The following is a 20,855-nucleotide window of genomic DNA, read 5'->3' on the forward strand; positions in this document are numbered from 1 at the left end:
TATTCTCTAAACTGCACACACCGAAGCTGCCTTTCAAGGCATTACTTCATGCTGAGGAGATGTTTGTGTCATGGACGGTAAATTGCCGCCTGCGCAATGCGCCAAAGACCACTGACCATTGTTTTATTCTGTGCAATGATGATTCGTTCTTCTGGGACATAATTGCAGCGAACGTACACTTCAGAAGGGCACTGATCACACGGATTAGAACCCGTTGTTTGCCAGTGGAGAAAATACGTGTTGTGTCATGCGATCTATTTATGTTGCTGTGACTGTTTACTCTCAAGAGCCATGCCCGTATGATGGACCGCCGCCGAATCACCGCGGTCATCGAAATCTTTGTTCTGTGAGCAGTGCACTTTGGCGAGGGGAGTATATGTTGTCCTGGAAGGGCCACCTTGCTGGCTCCCCTATCTAGATGCATGGGTGTGCCCCTCAGACTTCTGATATTTAGGGAGGTGAGGATTTGCAGGGGTGTGGTGGGCTCGTATTACACAGCCCGGTTTTTTGTGGCATGGACTTACTCCGATTTTCCTTTCCGACACTATTTCCATGCAATAAACAAAAAAATCGTCGCCGTAGCTCAGTTGGTAGACCGGACTCAAAATTCGGAGTTGAAGGGTTCGGATCCTGTTGGCGGCATGTTTTTTTTTTCAGTTTAATCAATTATCGTTAAAATAATTACTCTTTAAGCTCCTATTGATGAAAACCACAAATTACTTTTAAGAAAGTACATCCCCTATGCTTCTTGGTTTCGGTTATTTTTGGCTTCCCTCATGTGCGGCAGAGAGGCAGATATAAGCCGCCCGTCAAAGAATTCAAGACACAGCAGTCTGAGAACAGCGTGACGAAGCTGGCCGCTAGCCATTGGCATTTTTTTTATAGAAGCAGAACAATTTCAATGCATCGACATAATAGAAACTCACTTCATCGCAGTTACATTTCATTTAAGTAGCACCTTTCTAGGCGTTTTTCACATCTCAGCGAGCGCATGTATTTCCGCATTGCCTCTTTGTGTAATCACTATTTTTGTTTCTAAGTATCGTACCGCTGCTACATTCCCGCCTTTCATTGCTTATTTCCGTTGCGTGCGACAAAGAATGTTCGGATTTTTTAAAAAGAAACACATGTATATTTCTTTGTTTTGTAATAATAGTATTATGTCTGTTCTAACGCATCAAAGCGGCGCGGAATCTATCCGGAACGCTGTAGTGGAGGACTCCAGATTAGCGTAGACCAGCTGGGGTTACTCAGCGTGCACTCACTTCGCACAACACACACGCATTTTTGCATTTCGTCGCTATCAAAAGGCGACCTCGCCACCGGTATGAAAACCGTGACCTTGGCATTGGCAACCGAGCACCACAGCCACTGAGCCATCGTGAGGAGTCTTATTCATTATCTGCTATCTGAGACCAGGAATGCCTCAGAAAGTAAATGTTGCACAAAGTGATTGCGTCATTGCGCCTATGCTTCACATATTTATGGTACTCGACACAAAGAAAAGGAAACCGTTCTCACTCAGTGCTTTACGAGTTAAAGAAGTGCTAACAATTCGATTAAAGCTGTACGTAAGCGTGTGAAAGGGGGATACTACAAAATCCAACATTTCACGTCAATCTGTGGTAAAATACTTCAGAATTATCAAAAGCACATTGCGGAAACGCCAATTAGCTTTCTTCCTAGACACGAGACTTCTTTCAGTTTTGTTGTTGACCGGAATGCCATTTCGAGTGGATGCCATTTTCGCACTCCATAGCACCGAAAGCTTTCGCTGGGTAAATCTACGCGCTGGCATATGCCATTTGGTCTGAAAAAAAAAGTATGCCGTGTTGCACAAAATGTGCGGCTGAACCGAGTCCCGAACCGGTTCGGAACGGTTCCTTTGAATCGTTCCGGTTCGGGTTCTGTTCCAAGATGGCGGAAAAATTTGGGTTCGGTTCAGTTCCAGTTCCGGGCAAAAATTCGGGTTCGGTTCCGGTTTCGGGTTCAGGTTCGGTTCTGGTTCGACACCCTGTTTAGAGTCCTTTGCATGAAATCTACTACTTTCTTCAGTAGTCCCCAAGCCGCCGGGCTCCTTGCTTAGTTGTATAATGTAGAAGTTACGGCACCCTAAAAATGTAAATCTCTGAAAGGTGAGCGAACTTGCATATTCACGTCTTCACACAATAAGCTTCGCGGGGGACTCTCGGCGTTGAGAACATTCGACCTATTCTTTAGCGCTTGCTCACACGTTTCGGTTAAAGCTGACTGCGCACATTTCTCTGCCGGTTAGTTATGTGACCCGTATTTGATGATTTCCAGCGCTGTTCAATTGCCGCCTTTCCATGGAAGTGAGCTCGCTATTGGACATTAAGGAGACATTGCGACAAGTGAACTTCGGCTGCACCATGCGCTTTAATGCTTGTTGAGCATTTTGCGCTTGCGTATTATGCGCTTGCGTAGTATCAGCCGATACAACTTCTAAACCTTCTATCAGGCTTTCCCTACGTAAGCCAGTGCAGAACTACGACATTATAATTTCTCCGAGCACCAAGGAGAGGCCGCTTTTATTGCACTAATGTAGCGTCTTCGTGTTGTCAACGCCTGTGACAAAGCTCTGCCCAACTTACTGTCATGTGGCTCTGAAAGGCGCCTTCAACTTTAGTCTATGATCTGTGGGGGTTTAACGTCACAAAACGACTCAGGCCATGAGGGACGCCGTAGTGAAGGGCTCCAGAAATTTCGACCACCTAGGGTTTTTTGACGTGCACTGACATCGAACAGTACACGGGCCTCTAGCATTTCGCCTCCATCGAAAAATTGACTGCCGCGGCCGGGATCGAACCCACGTCTTTCGGATCGGCGGCCGAGGGCCATAACCACAGAGCCACCGCGGAAGCTCCTTCAACTTTCTGCATGCAGTCTCTAATGCTATAGCGCAACTCCGAGGTAAGCTACAAACACTGACAATATAATGCTTGTTAATGTTCAGCTTCCAGTGGTACTGCAGTTCAGTTTTGGTTGCGCATGGAGACTAGAATATTATCACGTGTTGTGGGTTTGACAGCGCTGCCATAAAAAAGCTGTCTACGTGTGCTGAGCGTTCACACGCGCCTTGTACCTTACATCTGGCGCATGCTGACTTAGTATGCAGATCTCGTTTACTGTGTTATTCTTAATATGTGCATCTTCAAAATGCCTTCTCAGTATGTTTCTAAACGTGCCCTTTTAAAGGCGTCCCTGTGCGTCTCGTGAAGTTCGTTTCAAAACAGCACTCACAAAGAGATATGGAGTCTCCAACTTAGTGCGCCGTTCTAAGACAGCGCACATGAAGCCAGTGAAAAGCTCCCTGCAGTCTGAAAGTTTCCCACCTCTGCGCCAGCTCCACACTAATTTCACTTTGCCGGCCAAATATCCTCCGAGGCCGGCTTTTGCTCTCGCGGGTGGCTTGGGTCTAACGAAGTTGCTGTTTCGCAGCACTTTTATCAGACCATAAGATTCTGTTCTCTCACCGCGTCCCAGCAATCTATTCTAGCAAAGAACTCCTGACGCCAGGCTTAGCCCAGGTTACCATATTGTATCTGGACATGTCTGCCTTCTGTGTAGCCTCTTTGCCACGTCTCGCCGTCTCGTTTAACAAGCGCACACTATTTTGCGTAAGTGCATTACGGCTCTAATGGGGTCTGGTGTAGTTTGTTGTTGACAAACTGACAGAAAGGCTTCTAGAAGTGAAATGGGAGAAATTGTGAAAGATCATTCTTTCATCCACAATTTCGTCGCTTCGTTCCACGCCCAGGAGAAAGAAATTACGGCCTCCCTGAAGAGCAATCATTTGGAATCTTATATCAGGTGTTAAAAAGTATTTTCTCTCGACATTTCTTCATACAGGCATCCTCGCACCCCTGTGACATAAATTAAAAATACTATTATATTTCATTCTAGCGCAGACTACATATTAACCAGCCTGATATTGCTCGAACAGGGAACCTCCCTTAAAGGTGCTGCTCCAGGAGTTATGCCACAGAAGTGAAGAGTGAATTGTCGAAATTTCCTCCTTGATCAGCGCAACTCTGCGACTTCTATGGTGTGGAATTTATCACCTCTGTTCTTTGTGGGTGTGGTTTCGCAAGCGACCCCCCCCCCCCTCCCCGATACTTTTAGGAAGCTTGCATAACCTGCCACACGGCCATAGGGAGGCCGTTAACAGATGGATGTCAGTACATGTTCATGCTTTCTCTTTTATTATTCATTTTTTTCAGCATGGTTTTTTGATGTCGCCATTTTCTCGAGCGGTGTCCTACTGAAGGTCTATAAAAAAATTCATGCTGCTACGCAAAAAAAAATGTTTGATTCGACCAGAACATACACATGCGAAACTTTTGTATTATGGGAGACGTCTTGCTATAGCAGGACTATTGAATGCTAAACGCTGTAACTTGTGACGTAAAATATCATCGAACAATCATGTTTCTTTTCATAAGCCACTCTATCAAAATGTGTGCGCATGTGAACGATTAGAAGGACAGCTGCAGGATGAAAAAGCTGCAGAAGAAAAAGAGAAGCCAAAGCAGTAAGGAACAAGCTTACTGGGTTTGCCAGTTCGTTCAGAAATGTTCGAAACATTGCAAACTGGACGATGACAAGTTGACCCTTGAAGTGTTGGAAAGGCAGGAGAGATGCGATGAAGCGCAAAAGGAAGAGAACAGAGGAGCCCAGGTAAAGGAGAATGGTTCAAGAAAGCGAGGTCAGATGAGTGGAGTGGACGATGTGACAGTTGTGGAAACTCTAACATGCTCAGGTGAGAAAAAGCAATAGGGGCAAGGGTGAAGGGCAAAGAACGAGTAAAGTTCAAAGCACTGTCGGGAGAGGCCGCAGAAGCAGTAATTGAGAGCGTGAAGAGACATCTACACGAAAAACGAAAGGGCAAAACATTACACAAGAGCTGGAGGATTTAACAGCGTTTTTAGGGTGGAAGGAAGAGCAGTGGCAGAGCGGAGAGCGAGGGAAGTGGAAGGACTGTAGGCGATATCCCCACAAGTGCTGATCACGATCTGGACAATGCCGGAGGTACTACTTTATCAGAGCATTGGCGTGGAAAAGGAGAACTAGCTAGGGAACTAGAAGCTAGAGAGCTAGAGAACTAGCTAGAGAACTAGAACTAGAGAAGCAGAACTAGAACCATTCCCCATGAAGGACGTTTCACAACTATGAACTAAAGGATAGCGAGATCGGAGCCGTCAGCGTTCAGAATGCAACCCGAATAAGTAAAGACAGGTTCATCAGCCTACCCGAGTTTTACCTGCAGTCCACACAAAAATCCGGAATCTGTATTGGTTCGTCCGTTGCCCCAGTGCTCTCAGACGTTTTCTTGACCCCAATGGACAGGGATGTTCAAGAACAACTACATGACAAGCACATCGTCAATATCTATCGTTACCTAGACGATTTCCCCCTCGTGTTAGGCAGTGCAGCGGCCATCGACATGCCTCAAGCCGTCAAGGACATGGTCGGAGTGTTCAAGGCCTCTTCTGGTGGAATGAATTTGACGCGGGAAATGCCAAAAGAGAACAGGATCCAGTTTCTAGATCTGTTGCTGGATTTTAGTGCTGAGCGAGTGTGTTGGTCCTATAACGTTAGATTGAATAAAGGTTTGCTCCCCTTCGACAGTGCGCATTTTAAACCTGTCAAGCGGGCAGTCGCAACTAGTGCACCTCATGCGTCACTAACAAAAAGTTGCGAACACATGGCTGATTATAGCTTCGATAACCAGGTTCAACGCCTTCTTTTAGCCGGCTACTCACCTTTCCTCATATCAGGCCTGTGCGAAGCCTTTCTCCAGAAAATGAAGCCTGGCGAAGGAGGGAAAGAGCCCAGGGAAAAGAACGTTTGGCGGAAATTCCCTCCATCCATAAACTCTCGCAGAATGTAAGAAAGGCTACAGCGAGGTATGGTGTGAACTTTGTGTTTTCTGCAACCGGAAGAAACGGGCGACCTGCACAGTGAAAGATTGCAGTCAGTACACTGAATGTCGGTCCGCCAGTGCCTACCAGATTCTTCTCAGGTGCGGTAAGGTATACATCAGCCAGACCGGACGCTGTTTCAATGAGAGAGCAAGCGAACACTTCCTGAACGTAAAAAAAACAAGTCTGCGAGCCACATGGCACTTCATTGTAACCAACCCCGCCACGACTGTCGGCCTATGTTATCTGACACAAGTTTCTGGCGACCGCAAGGAGTAGAATAGAAAGGGAAGTTATTGAAGGTTTTTTTATTGAAAAGGCTGGGGGCGCGTGCATCAGCTGCCCTTCTGTCTGTCTACAGGTGAAAGGAATATCCTTCCTGGAACGGGTGCGATTCTTGCGTTTTAATCATTAGACATCCTGAGAAATGGTTTTTCCTCGCACCTATCCTCAGTGTCTTTTATTTCGTTTTTACTCGTTTTGCAGCGTTGTTTTGTTTGTTGGCCTTATGCTCATCGTTTCTCCTTTGTCTTTTAAAGGCTTTCAATGGTTTTTACTGTCTTAATTGTTTCGCCGGTGGCGGTTCATGTTTTTTTCTTTGTTGTTAGTTTGTCTTTGGTACGATTTTCACTTTTTGCCGTGTTATTTGTTGGTGTCGGCTTTTTTTTTTGTTTTAGCTTTTAGCCTACTCACTGTGCCTATTGCCTGGCAACTTTTCATTTTTCTTCATACTCTATTTTACCCCCTTATCATCGCAATTTAAACCCTGTCATCGTCGCGTTTCATTAACTCGATACTGTCCCTGGCACTGCCGATGGTAATGGTAGAGGCACCTCCACAATTCCCATGATTTTGCGCCTTCTCGCCTTCTTGAATGTTTTATATAGCCGAAAGGTTCCGTTTGCTTTAACGTACTGTTTTTTCTCGCTTCTCAGAGCTGTAGTGGTCGAAGGCTGTAGCTGGGTCATGCACATCTCTTATCTGTGGTCCGTTCGCCGTTATTTTAGTTATGATATACCATGTTAGTGCATGCACTGTTAATGAGCTGAATGGAGCTGTGTAATGACTCGCCAAACGTGCGCACTGGCTGACAGTGTATCATGTGGTCCAGAAAAAATATATAAATCTGTGCTGATTTTTATGACGCAATAAAGAGTTGCAAGTCAGCGCCCGTCCTTTGTTCCGTGTTTCTTCTTGTCCTCGATCCGTTGCGCTGTGAATCTTTCTTATAGCTGCGAACCACGGAGTGAGGAGGCGGCGGCCCGAAATGTTTTTTGAGAGCGTGGAATTGAGCAGCGAACGTTGAGTACTGGGGCGCAAGAATTGTTCTGCAATGGGAAGGCATCCATATTAAACTATTACTCAATAGTTTAGAGTCGTCGAATTTCGATCCAGCGTACGAACCTAAACGTACCATCAGCCTGTTATGTCGGCAGAAATTATTATACTTTTCTTAGATCTTGTAATGTGAGGCGTTTTCTGAGCTGTAATTATTGTACACATGTTTCTTGTAGAAATTTACTGTCGCTTCAATTTGTTACATAATGTGTCCAGAATGTCCAACACATTCTACTTCATCTGTTTTTTTTTCTTTGTTTTCTTTTTTTTCTGCGTCTGAAGCGTTACAAACTGTTGCTTGCCTTGCAATGTTGAATTTGTATTTATTTCTTGCGCTTGAACTATATTGCCTCTGTAATATGTATCTGTATTTATTTTTCATTTGTTATGGTGATGTTTCCGACACGCTGGAATGCCACCATGTAGGGGGTCAGGGCCCCTGTCAAGCTGTTTTGACAGCTTTTAGTCCCGGCTCCTACCTTTTCGAAAGGGAAGGAAATAAAGAGGAAATGAAATGAAAATGAAAATAAGGGATTGGAGGAACTGCAGAATGGCGATTTGCGGGTAGATCGCAAGTTTCATTAGAGGGTCGGGAAGCTCATAGAAAGAAAGAGTGACGGGAGACGGCCTGATTTTGGAATTTATGGTTTGCAGTGAACACCTTCGTGCTGAGCACAAAAGGTGGCTGGAGGGCCCAAACGCGAGCACTGAGACGAAGCGGGAAAAAAATGACGGATGATTATGCATGGCCAGGGCAAATGCGAATTAGGTGCTCTAGAGTTTCGGCTTTAACTTCGGTTTCACTGGAGGGGACACTTAAGCTCCGCCTTAACGGTATGACGCAATACCGATAATGGGTTAATGCTCATATATGCGGAACTGGTCATTCTATGCTCTATGAATGGTTCGCATGCTTTGCAAATCTTGCAAAGGGTGCGGCCATTCTACACGCGCGTACTGTTATCAGAGCACGTGCGACGACCGAAATAGAAAGGGTCATTATTGAGGCACGGTTGATCGCGAAAGGAGGAGACAAGTGTATCAGCGCTCCTTCAATTTTACTTTCAGACAAGAGTCGAGTTTGGTAGGTCCACTATAATTACGTCTCTGTTTTGCATGGCATTTACTGTAAGTCTTCTTTAGAACTTCTTAACCCTTTCTTTGACTCTGTATGGATTTGAGCATTTGACACAGCTGTCGCGTAGTGCTTTGTTTTGTTATGCATTGCGCCTCTTTGACTCAGCTTTGCTTCGACTTTGGACACAGTTTTGTGGTGGCTAGGTTATTGTCTTTGTTCTTTTTTTCAGTCAATTGCCGTGTCCTGCATGGGCAGCAAAAGTCAATAACTCATCCTTCTGTATCCTCCTTTCTTATGGCTCTTCCTTGCCATTTAGTTTTTTGGGTACAGGAGTGACGTTGCGTCGCCTCGATGTGCTGTTTCTTAGATGTTGTGGGCAACGATTTGTATCTATGTTAGTGTTCTCACGCCTGCTGTTTTATCTCCTCACGTGGGTGTTCAATGGCTATATATAAGCTGCTCTTTTCTCTGAATAAATGGGTTGGTAGTCAGCGCCTGTGCTGTACACTTCTCCGTTTGTCCTTTCGTTTGTCTTTTCGCGCTGCATGCTTTAAGCATGATCGCTAACCAATAAGCCCAAAGAGCCACTTTAGTACAACAATGGGATCGGTGCAGGTGGAATGAACGGCATTACGGACACCACGTCCGTGGTTGTGGGAAGAAGATTAGGTATTTTCTATTAATTGCTTTAGTTTGTTTTTTTTTTCTTCTTGGACACAGTAGGAATAGTCGGAATCGGAAGCATTCAAGATCGTAAGTGAATCCAGTTTTTTTTTTTAACTTCTATATCGCTACTTTGGTTTGTGCCATCCACCGTAGAATTTTGCGCACAAAACAAGCCCATCCCGCCATCAACGCGCTAGGTGCACCAGAAGTTGCATAGTTGCATAGTCGCGTTTGACGGCTGGGTGGGGGGCGAGGGAGGCGGAAGAAAGGACGAAGGAGCGTTCTTGGGATGTCGGGCCAACCAGCGCAGTTCCTTCCTGCGCAACCGAGGCAGATTGCCAACCTCAGGAAGGAGACGACGCTGCGAGCCGAAAGCAGCGGAACCAGAAAAACGCTGCTGCGTTTCAGCAGCAAATTTTCATACTGACGCAGGGTTTGGCCTGGAAGCATAGCGGGAGAAAACGCTTCGGCGTGGCTCACTAGGTGAAGCGATAAGCGATACTGGCAGCTGTCGCCGCCTTCCTCATTTGAGATCGCCAGGAACGCAGCGGAAGCCCCTTGTTACCTGCGTCTGCCTGACTGCGCTGTGTCAAGTTGCCGAGCTGCGACCACCTAACGAAGAACGCTACAAGTAAGCTGCGCGTATCACGTAATTTAAAATGAGGGCATGCTTCTTCGTTTACCGCGAGCCCGCTTGCTCGTATACAATTTAGGGCACATATGGCGCGTCTTTTTCGGTATCGGGCCGCTTTGCACGCATAATTTCAGGTTTCATACCTCGAACCACAGTGCCTCTTGAGAAATTTGAAAATTTATGAAGTAAAAATTAAAATTTTTAGAGCCCCCATTTCGCAGCATAATATTGTGCCTTAAGCGCAAAAAAATTGCAAGCTTAATAAGTTCATCATGGTTCCTTAACACAGTTATCAGTTACCTACTACACTGGATATGAGGTCTGCCATGCCGCGCACTCCACCTGAACAGACCGCATTTTCGTACCATTCACGCCATTATAAAGAACAATCTGTGCAGAATACAAAAAGACGGAAGATATCTACACCTAGACACATGATACGAAGCATGCATCAAATGACCATAACATGCTTTATTCAGCTCTCCGTATCGCGGTACACAGGACATTTGGATCTTTAAATAAAAAAATCAACAAATGATTTCTACTAAACCCGATTCTATCCAGTATTTGTGTATATAACCTTTAAAACGCGCCCTGAAATTCTGACGAGCCTGTTGCTCTGCTGGGACAAAGTAAGCACTTTGTATGCGTGCTTTACAGGCAAAATCCGACCAACCTTCAGCCAAGCTCCCGCTGATTCACATCGTTTTTTCTCTCGCCTCCCCACATTCTGATAGATAAGTTACAGCAATGTGCATTTCTTTATATATTGTGCAGAGTAAGTTTTACCCCCTACGAATGTACATTTATTCTCAATTTTTCCACTCCAGTAATGGCCTGCAAAGTCTGAGAAATGAATGAATGAATGAATGAATGAATGAATGAATGAATGAATGAATGAATGAATGAATGAATGAATGAATGAATGAATGAATGAATGAATGAATGAATGAATGAATGAATGAATGAATGAATGAACTTCCATGTCGATATTTCTGTTATAGATTTTCTCCTTGGCCTAGAAGTCATAGTAGAAATCAAATTACAAGGACGGTTGAATCTAGGGACAAAAATTTCTAATCACAATGGTGTACGCATTCCATCTTGAGAGGCTGCACTTTTGATCGCCAGATAACTTTAAATATTCGGCTTCATTTCTTCTAGCGCCGTGCTAAGAAATTTAATTCCAGAGGCTCCTTAGGTTAACCAAGTCAAAGCAATTTCTCGAAACCCTAAACGTCGGTGTGGTCAGCGCAGTTGTGAAGGCAGTGCTTCCAGCCCGGCCATCCACACTGCTGCTTGTTTACGAAGCCGGTCGCAACTCACCGTAAAAGTTTTGTACCTCTTTCGTCTTTTCAGTACCATGGTAAGCCTACAAACGGAAAACCGAACGAAAGAGAAAAGGCTAAAACGAAGGAGGAATAAATAAATCCTCCGTGAAGAACTTTCCACGCCGAGGCCTTTGCGCGGCAAAGGTAAGTTTTTTTTTTTAGTTTTCTTCACGCCTCAACAGATATCACTTATTTTTTCGTTACTAGCTAGACATCTCGGCAGAAGTGAGCCCTGGGCACGCTTTATCGTTGTTTATGCATGAAGGTATCGCATAATTAAAAACCAACACCGCCATTCGCAACGAAGCGTCAAAGGAGAAAGAGGGTAAGTATGTCTTGTGAAACACTTTTTTTTCTTACCAAGTTCCCCCATTTTCGAAGCCGGTGCCTTTATCTTAGACTGTGAGGGGAACAAAGAACAGCATTCTAAAGTATCCAATGCGCATAAGGGCGTGCCATTGTAGGAGCCGCTGCCCTTTTGCTTCAGGCGAAGAACGCAAGACGTTCCTGCGAGCTAGTTGGTTCATAGTTCCACAAATGCTAAAACTGCGCAAAAGACGAGGACATAGGCAACGAGGAACCCGTGGGACCCGTGGTGTTTTCTGTGCTCCTCGTTGCCTACGTCCTCGTCTTTTGCGCAGTTTAACCTTTCCGGATGAACGCATAAAGGCCGGACGCAAACAAAGGAGGGTTCGATGGAGTGAGAAGGAAAACGTGAGATGGTGAAGAACTGAAATTGGGCTGCAGCATTATATACGCACTTTGTAAATTATGAAGTTCAACAATGAATACAAAGGTAAGAAAAAAAAGGTGCGCCGATGCTCCTGGTTTATTTCAGCAGTCGGAGATACCAAGCGCAACCGCGAGCTAAACACGTGAGAAAGTGCAATGCAAGGCCCTGTCTGATATCCCGTTAAACCCTAATGGCCATACTTTTTATATCAGCAACAGAGTGGTAGTTACGACATCACTAGTAGGTGTGAGGTCACGTGAGGCTTGCAAAAACAACAATCTAATCGTTGCTTTGTAGATTTAATTCGCTCCAATTCTTACGCCAGCCTCCCCCAGAAGCCGAAATGGGAGAGAGCAAACAGGAGCTATTAATTCGCTGTTCTCTTACGCCTCACGTGATCTCATAAATGGGGTGTCAGAAACTGTGACTGATGCATTGCGTAGCATTCCAAAGCTAAACCACTCCACGAAAAACATGGTGCCTCTACCTCATTAGGCCTTTTAGCTCACCCCAGTTTGCAATTCAACTAAAGGGCGCAAAAGAAATAAAGAGCGCTGTGGCGAAATCACTCATAATTATATCTGTCAAACAGCATCCGCTTTCAACTTCCCTCCCGTATGCTTTGCTTTCCACTTAATCGTTATTTGAGCCGACATTGGACATTTCTTTCGCGTTCGTGCTTGCCACTCCACGTAGAACTGCGATTTGGACGTCGAAACGACCGTGCGTACCATTAGGCAAGAGCGAAGGCGGATCTCCCCATTTGCAGCGATGCATAAACGTCATTTCCTTTTTGTCTTTTCTTTTCTTCCTGAGCTTGAATAATATTCTACGGTAAGGAGTCTGTTGTGACGCGGGCTCTCAGTTGCCGTCGGGACGCGGGTCCGCTGTCGCCGACCAGCCGGAGCAATGAAGAGAAGGGGGGGTTAAGGAGCAGCGTGAAAAAAAAGTATATGTATTTACATATTTACAAGTAGCGAGAAGCACGATACATGGCACGATGTATCTGAACAGGAGAAAGACACAGACACAGGAGACGGGAGCCCTTAAATAGAGTCGGCACAGACTCCCGCCCCTTTTCGTCCAATCAGGAGCGTCCTGTTGGTTGATTGGCCGGCCAGGCTTGAACGCCAACCCGGGTAGCGTTCCCGTAGCTGTCCGGCCCGAACGCACAACGCGCTCCACGATGACGACGCGCAGGCTCGGAGAGACGCCGGCCTGGACGCCGTCCTTGGGGAGCGTCTCTGTAGCTCACCGGCCGAACGCGCAACACTGGGAGCGTTCCGGTGTTAGATATTCACGTTCACAACGCGCTCCACGATGACGACGCGCAGGCTCGGAGAGACGCCGGCTTGGACGCCGTCCTTGGGGAGCGTCTCTGTAGCTCACCGGCCGAACGCGCAACACTGGGAGCGTTCCGGTGTTAGATATTCACGTTCACAACAAGTCTCAAGTCTGCTTCAGCGGACTCTTCTTTCGTGGACAGTGGAGCGGAAAACCAGAGGCCGAATACCTTTTACGGTGCCGTGTATTTGTACGCGATTAAGTGATCGTTCGGCGCCTTCCAGTAACACGATCTTAGGGCGTGTTATAAGCGACGGCGCAATATTATAATAGTGTGGTGTGATATGCTCTGTTCGAGAAAAATACATCGCACTTATTAATACCGCGACACAATAATGCTCTGAAGCGTGCTGTTAGCGCTATGGCTCGGGCTCCTTTCATCACTTGTCTTAGTATGCTTGAAACTTTAGGAAAATAATTTAAATTGAACGTGAGGGGCAGAAATGTAGCTGGATGATTTATGCAGGAGACTGCAGATTAGCTTCGTGTCCTCAAAACAAAAGCAATCATGCAGCACTCCTGCTGCCTAGCATGCTGAAGTATTTTCAACAACGCAAAAGCATCCTCAGCCTCTTGTAATCATCACGACACCCTAGACGAAGTTGTCCCGCATTCAGACGGATACTGCAGGTACAGTACGTCTGGGAATGCCCGCGTCAGCCGCCGAAGATGTAAAGTTCTGTTAAATTCCGAAAGAAATATACCATTTTGTTCAGGCGCTTAAGACTTCTTGGCACCAATTATTCTTCGGTTAACCTCCCTGCCTTTCCTCTTATTCCTCCTCCTCCTCCTTGACACTGCTATCGGAAGTGGGAAAATGATGCGCGTAATTCAAAAGAACAACGTTAGTGTTTGCGCTTAGTGAGCTAAGACACCATATTTTTTCGTTGAAGACTTGAGATTACAGGAAGCTTCGCAGCAGATAATGCAGGAAAAAAATGCCTGCACTCAAAAAAATGAATTACTTTTATTGTATTGGATGACAGACGTTTCGTATCACTCTAGTTTGCTCAGTAATCTGTAGTCACTCAAAAGTTCATTGCAGTACTGCGAATTTTTTTCTTAAGTGTGTGCGAAGCATTTTGTTCTGTAGTTATGAAGTCCTACCTGAATAACTGCGCTAACGATCGTCTCCTGCAGAATTTATTTAAAAAAAAATTGCCTGCGCATGGTTTAAAGCACGTTTCGCACGTGCCATTATCGGGGCTTCAAGCTTACGTTTGAAATTAGTTAAGATGGGTAGACTCCCTTCTGTTGATGTTAAACACAGCCTCAGAAGTACCCATTACCAATATCTTGCATGCAAAAACATTAGTGCTACATAATTAAATCTTTGAACGACTTGCATCGTCGCTACAACTTTTCAGAAACATATTGACCAGATATACCTTTGCGCACTGTGTTTGCAATATAACCGGGTTTAAGGGTATCTTCAGTGTGAGTATAGTGAAAAGTTCTGAACTCGGGTTGTGTTCCATGGAGAGGAATCAGTGTTTTGCCTGTATAGATGATGTTCCTTCGTTTTTTTAGGCAATAAATATTCTCATCATAAGTGCGAACCTTCGAATGTAAGCATTTGTATAAATTTAAACCTTCTGCTTCTGCCGTCCACGGGGCACTTTACTAGCATAAAAGCGAAAAATAACGCAGACAATAATAATTTAAACATTTTTATATGAAATTAAACACGCAGTTTTTTCCTTTTTTTTCTGGCACCAGCGCCATTCCTCATTCTGTATATTAGCGGTGTCAAACACCTCGAAAAAATTCAGCCTCTATTCCAGACACGCACTGCGAGTAACAGCCAGCGCATGCAGCGGAGAATTCAGCTGTGCCGGTGACCGCACCACGGTGTGTGAGAAAATGTGGATTGGTCGAAAAGGTGACCAATCCACATTTGCGGAATACGTGGAGCGGCGGATCGGAAAGTTCATAAAACATCGGAAAAATAGTGAATGTAAGGTCACAACATGACTGAGACGTCATTATGGCATGTAAAAACATCAAGTTATTTCATTACACTGAAAACGAGAATGGGACGATATGGCAATCGAAACGCTGTCCCTTGAATCAAGAGTCAGACGTGTTGCAGGAAATGGGGGTGTAGCTCAGTGGTGGAGCGTTCGCTTTGCATGTGAAAGGCCCCGGGTTCGATCCCCGGCACCTCCAGTTGTACTTAAATTTTTATATCTCGCTTTTTTTTTTAAATGGGCATGCAGAATCGCGAAGAAAGTAGAACGGGATCGACTAGCTTTGATTTCTCACCTAAGGCTGATAATCTCCATCAGTTGGCTCCGACAGCCGTCAGCCGGAAATGTTATGGCATCTTTGGAGGATGGATGAAACTGACAAAGAAGCGCACAAAAGAATGGGGATGTAGCTCAGTTTTTTTTTCACTGGTAGAGCGTTCGCTTTGCATGTGAAAGGCCCCGGGTTCGATCCCCGCCATCTCCAGACGTCACTAACTTTTTATGATCTCGGCTTTTTTTCTTGAGTGAGCATGCAGAATCTCGAAGAAAGGACTACTGGGTCGACCCGCTTCGATTTCTCGCCAAACGTTGGCTCTGACAGCTCTTAGTGGGAGCTGTTATGGCACCTTTTGGAGGATGCATGAAGGTGACAAAGAAGAGAGTGGTGTGCAGGGACGACAGTCAATAGACGACAGACACGCTGCGAGAAGTGCATGTCGCCAGTTTATTCCCTCATTTTGCACCACGAGCGGCAGTGGCAAACTTTGTCTCCTATAGAAAAGTGACCGAGAGAGATGTCAGGAGGTAGGAGAAGAAAGAACAACGCACCTCTCGTGCCGCCTATGACCACTTCTATTCTCCAGCTCCAGAGTACTTAACTAAAGTGAAACGATGACCCACAACCGGAGGTGCCGTGAAGATATACAGCAAGTCTGGCTAGACATTTTAAGCGAATTACGCTTAAACTTTACTTAGAAATTAAGACATGGTGAGCAACCAGACCGTGTGAAACTGCACGCAGCAACAACAAGGTGAGATAAGGGTGGGAAAAAAATGGAGCGAGAGGGGTGGAGGGGGCACCTAAGTTCCGCTTTGCGGGTATGACGCAATATTGTTAATGTCTGCTTTCAGCGGCCTCGAGTCCTCTTTGCGTATAACATCGCAGACACGGACAATATCGGACAAAGGCACACAAGGCCTCACTTTAAACAAACGAGGCGTTTCCTCAGCGGCCTTTGCTTTTGAGAAAATATAAACCTTGGTGGCCTTAGGGTAGCATGTCCGGATCCAAGCAATACCGGTTCCATTTCCATCTCATCTCACTGTTTTTCTTTTTTTAAGTGCAACTGATTTACTTTATATTGTTACATGTCATAATAACATTTTAGTCAGGTTGCGACCTCACATCACTTTATGAGATGTTTTGTGAATTTTTAAAATGTGTTGCTCCATGTATGACGTCAAGACATTTTCGACCAACCCACATTTTTCTCACACCGCACCACTACGGTCGCCGACGCCCCTGGATTCTCCGCTGCATGCGAGCCTTAACGCTACCGCGCTAAAACGCTACCTGCTACGCAGTTCGTTCCTGTAACAGGGGCTCAATTTTTTAGATGTGTCTGACACTGCTTATGGACTTATAAAGGAATGCAATCGAGGAATGAGGAACGGACTGGCGCCGCAAAAAAAAAGGGCAATAACTGTGTGTCCCATTTTTTAGAAAAATCTTGAAATTAATGATTTCCGCGTTATTTTTCGCTTTTTCGCTGTGAAAGTGCACTACCTGCAAAAAAAAAGGTGCCGTGAGTGGACATAGGCGTGCTTTGCGCTGAATTCGTCTGGGATATATAGGAACTGGATATATAGGAGACGCAAATCGAACTGGTGCCCGTTGGATCCGTAGTAAGACTTGCTACTCCAAAGACACCAAGGCATTTTTTTCTAGATAGATAATAGGCCACTGAGGCACGTACTTTCCTTGTGGTTAAGGGCAGGTTGTGTGCGTTGTCCAAAAGTGCCCGTGTCTGCGAAGTGATATGGAAAGAGGAACCCAGGCCTGAAGGGAGAGATTAAGGATATTGCATGATACCGATACCCGTAAGGCGGAGCTGAAGTGCTCCCCACGCCCCTTTTTTCTGCTCTTATCTCACATTCTCACTGCTTGTGTTACGCGGTCCGGTTACTCAGCGTGTCGTAATTGTTAGGTAACGTTTAGGCGTAGCTTGCATAAAATGTCTAGCTTACTGTATATCTACACCCTATCTCCGGCTGTGGGTCGCCGTTTGACTTTAATTAGTACTCTGCAGATGGAGAATAGAAGTGGTCATAGGCGGCATGAGAGGTGCGTTGTCCCCTCTTCTTTCTCCTTCTGACATCTCTCTCGGCCACTTTTCTATAAGAGACAAAGTTTGCCACTGCCGCTCGCGGTGCAAAATGAGGGAATAAACAGGCGACACTCGCTTCTCGCAGCGTGTCTCTCGTCTATCGATTGTCGTCCGTGCACTCCACTCTCTTCTTTGTCACCTTCATGCGTCCTCCAAAAGGTGCCATAACAGCGCCCGCTAACAGCTGTGAGAGCCAACGTTTGGCGAGAAATCGAAGCGGTTCGACCGAGTAGTACTTTCTTCCAGATTCTGCATGCTTACTCAAAAAAAAAAAAAATGCCGAGAACATAAAAAGTTACTGAAACCTGGAGATGCCGGGGATCGAACCCGGGGCCTTTCACATGCAAAGCGAACGCTCTCCCACTGAGCTACATCCCCACTTGTTTTCCGAAGACTTCTAATCTCATATAGTGCAATAATATCTATGTAGGTGTCTGCATGACTTATTTAAGGAAGCCTTTAGGAAGCCGTATGAAATCCCTTTCAAAATAAAGCAGGGTCAGGCAACAAACTACTTTACTAAAGGCAAAGACAAGCCCATCACCAAAGCGAGCAAGTGAAATTTGTGCTGTAAAAAACAGATTAACTCAGCGCAACGGAACGAGGGCAAGAAAGAAGAAACACGAAACACAGGACGGGCGCTTTGTAGTCTGCAAAATGTTTTGACGTACACTTCCCTGGATTGAACAATAATTTTTCGAGAACTGGGATTTCATTAAAACCACAAGCTCACAACGGCAGTCATCATGCGATGTCCGCATAGGCTGTAAGCTATATCATAGTCCTTCAATGTTTTTTTGGTCACGAAACTCGGCCAAAGTTTCATATAGGGACAGCTCGCGCCGCTAGTGGCGCGGCTGTCGGTGAGGGGGCACGAGTCGCAGCGCGAGCCCTTCCTGCAGCCGCTGTTTTCTGGCCAACAACCTCATATTTGCTTGGTATTTGTGCTTTCTGGGGATGGGTATTTGGGCTTAGGATGGACGCTACTTTACTGCTTATGACTTGAAAGCTTGGCTCCAACATCGAGACACTAAAAACCATGTGCGATCAACGGCGGCCGCTAGTAAACTTTGTTAGTGGCTCTTTTTTTTTAGTGGCGATTTTTGTACATGGGTCCAGCCTGCGCATTCATTTTCACCGCAACGTGCTTGTAATGTCACTCTGGAAGATCCAGCTTAGTGGTCAGTAACATATCTTTAAGTGTCTGGGTTGCGCCTGTCTCGGCCGAGTCCTCGCTTTCTTCTAAGTGCATAACATTGCTTAAGGCTGGCGTTCACCGTGTGAGAATTACTGTAATCTCAATTATGCTGAAACCAAGACGTTATGGCAGCATTTTAAGAACTGGAGTGCGCGCTACAAAAGCGATCACATGACGAATGCACCGGTAGTTTGATGGTGCTGTCTCAAATGTTTTTTCTTTTTGCTGACACTTTCGGAGGTGGCAAAGACAGCTGCTGAAGACTCTTGCCACATAAGCCATTCATTTACACTTTGTCGCGCTGTGACTACGGAGGCGCTGGCGAGTCCAAGAAAATTTTGAATTTATGTTGTTCATTGCTCATATGCTATCTTCGCGCTACCAAAATAAGAGACAAGCTGTGAGCGGCTACGCAATAAACCAAAAATGAGCAATGATAAGAATCACGCAGAAACATGACCAAAAAATAAAAAGCGGTAGGGGTTTAACTTTGGTTAAAACGAGCAGACGTGCCAACGCATGTGTTTAGCCTGTTTGGCTCATGGTTTTGCTTTGCTGGGTCGTTGAGATGTCTTTCGGCGATATTCAACTCAATTTAATCTCTGATCGAGGTTAATCTGGTCTGATGTGTTCGTTCCGAAGGTGGAAGTTGATGAAGACGACGGTGTGCAATGCGCGCAGCGCAAGAGTGTGTTGCAGTTTAGTTTTTTCCTGTTTGGGTCTGCACCAAACCGTGGCCAATCATCCACCGTTGGTATGTGCCATCGTTTTTGATGCGACAACAACAACACGAGGCGTGATCGGCTGCTGCGATTGCACTCTGCTCTCGTGCAGTGGCCAGCGAAGCTGATCCGTTCGCGCCGCCGGGGTTTGAAATTTCTAGTCGCGGCAATATTTATTTTATTTCTGCACACTTAAATTCATTGACCCCACAGGATTCTTGGTTGGGTTTGACCCCTTGAAGTAGTGCTTTCGCACCAAAAGCCATAAGCATATTGATGAGCATAGCTGTCCGAAATGCAACATCGTGAGAGATTATTGCTCAAGTACGCTGGTAGGCTTTCGAATATCAATGGGACGGCGCAGAGCCTGAGTTTCAGCTTCTCGCGTTGCAGCGACATTGCTTCTCCGTTGATAACAAACTCGTGAGGCCGAATTAAATCCGCGGGGCAAAATGCCTCTCGCAGACACGGATATGCTTGGAGTAGAAGCTAAATCCACCGCTTTCTTGTCGGGGTATCGCCCGCTTCCATATTTTACGCTGCTCGGCGTCGCTCGGCAGACAGAACAGCGAGACCTTTTCCTGCGTACTTCCGTAGCCGGAGCAGCAACCCGTCACGCAGGAAGTATTCGGCATCGTAGGCTTGCGGGTAACGTGCACTGTACTTGTTTTGCAAACGAAGGCAAAGTGAGAAGAGAGAATAGTTGCTGCCGCACCGCCGGCGTCCCATTCCGCCCGTAGACTCGCGGCCGTAGAGATGCTCGCTTCCTCGCTTCATTGCCCACACATTACTCTCAACGCCGCCTCGCGGAGGGCACGGTCAACATATGAAGCTCTGCCACAGTGTTACGGAGAAGTTTCATGACCATAAAAGCATTGAAGGACTATGGCTATATTAAGAACAAAATGTCCACGGGTTCATTGTCATACTACAAAGCAAGGTGTCGTACTGTTGAGCAGTAAAAGTAATTCGCTTTTTTTTTCATGTCTGAAGTAGGACATACCAGAACAGTATTTCGACTGGGTAATTGATGAAGCAATCCATAGTTGTTTATTTTTCATTAAACCCAGTAAATGTTTTCCATCGTCACAATCATCATCATTCTAGAGCATCTCAAAGGCGGCATTTAACCGCTGATGGAAAACACTCTATTTCTCTAGCAGTGTTTTAGCGTGCAGCGCTTCCGTGTGCAGCCCATATAACCAAGCTTTTGGACACGACGAGAAGCGCATCTGCGTGCTATTGCACTTGTTATCGCCAAAATAATGCGCTCATATTTCACGGCTATAAAAAGCACCCTGTGTGTCTCGTCCTTCCTTCGTACCTCGTCTGCCAGCGCTGCATGTTCAGGATATAAAAAGCATGCCTTCCGCGTGGCTTCCACTTTGAGCTTCGTCACACACAAGGCGTTACTATACCGGTCCCAGAAAATGGCGTCGGTCTTTGACGCGCGTTGTAAACAGCGAGCTGTCATTGAATTTCTTGTAGCAGAAATGGAGATTGTTTGTCGCA

General features: G+C 45.8%; 3 non-coding genes across 3 annotated transcripts; 2 read left to right on the forward strand and 1 right to left on the reverse strand.

Moving 5' to 3' along the window:
- Positions 1-15,163: 15,163 nt before the first annotated feature.
- Positions 15,164-15,235, forward strand: TRNAA-UGC (transfer RNA alanine (anticodon UGC)). Its single transcript has one exon. It is a non-coding gene; the product is annotated as a tRNA-Ala (tRNA).
- Positions 15,236-15,436: 201 nt separating this feature from the next.
- TRNAA-UGC (transfer RNA alanine (anticodon UGC)) lies at positions 15,437-15,520 on the forward strand. Its single transcript has one exon. It is a non-coding gene; the product is annotated as a tRNA-Ala (tRNA).
- A 2,209-nt stretch (positions 15,521-17,729) lies between these two features.
- On the reverse strand, positions 17,730-17,801 carry TRNAA-UGC (transfer RNA alanine (anticodon UGC)). The gene has a single exon. It is a non-coding gene; the product is annotated as a tRNA-Ala (tRNA).
- Between the last annotated feature and the right edge of the window lie 3,054 nt (positions 17,802-20,855).

Source organism: Amblyomma mixtum, chromosome 3 (assembly GCF_055824585.1).
Source record: "Amblyomma mixtum isolate Tamu chromosome 3, ASM5582458v1, whole genome shotgun sequence".
NCBI lineage: Eukaryota > Metazoa > Arthropoda > Arachnida > Ixodida > Ixodidae > Amblyomma > Amblyomma mixtum.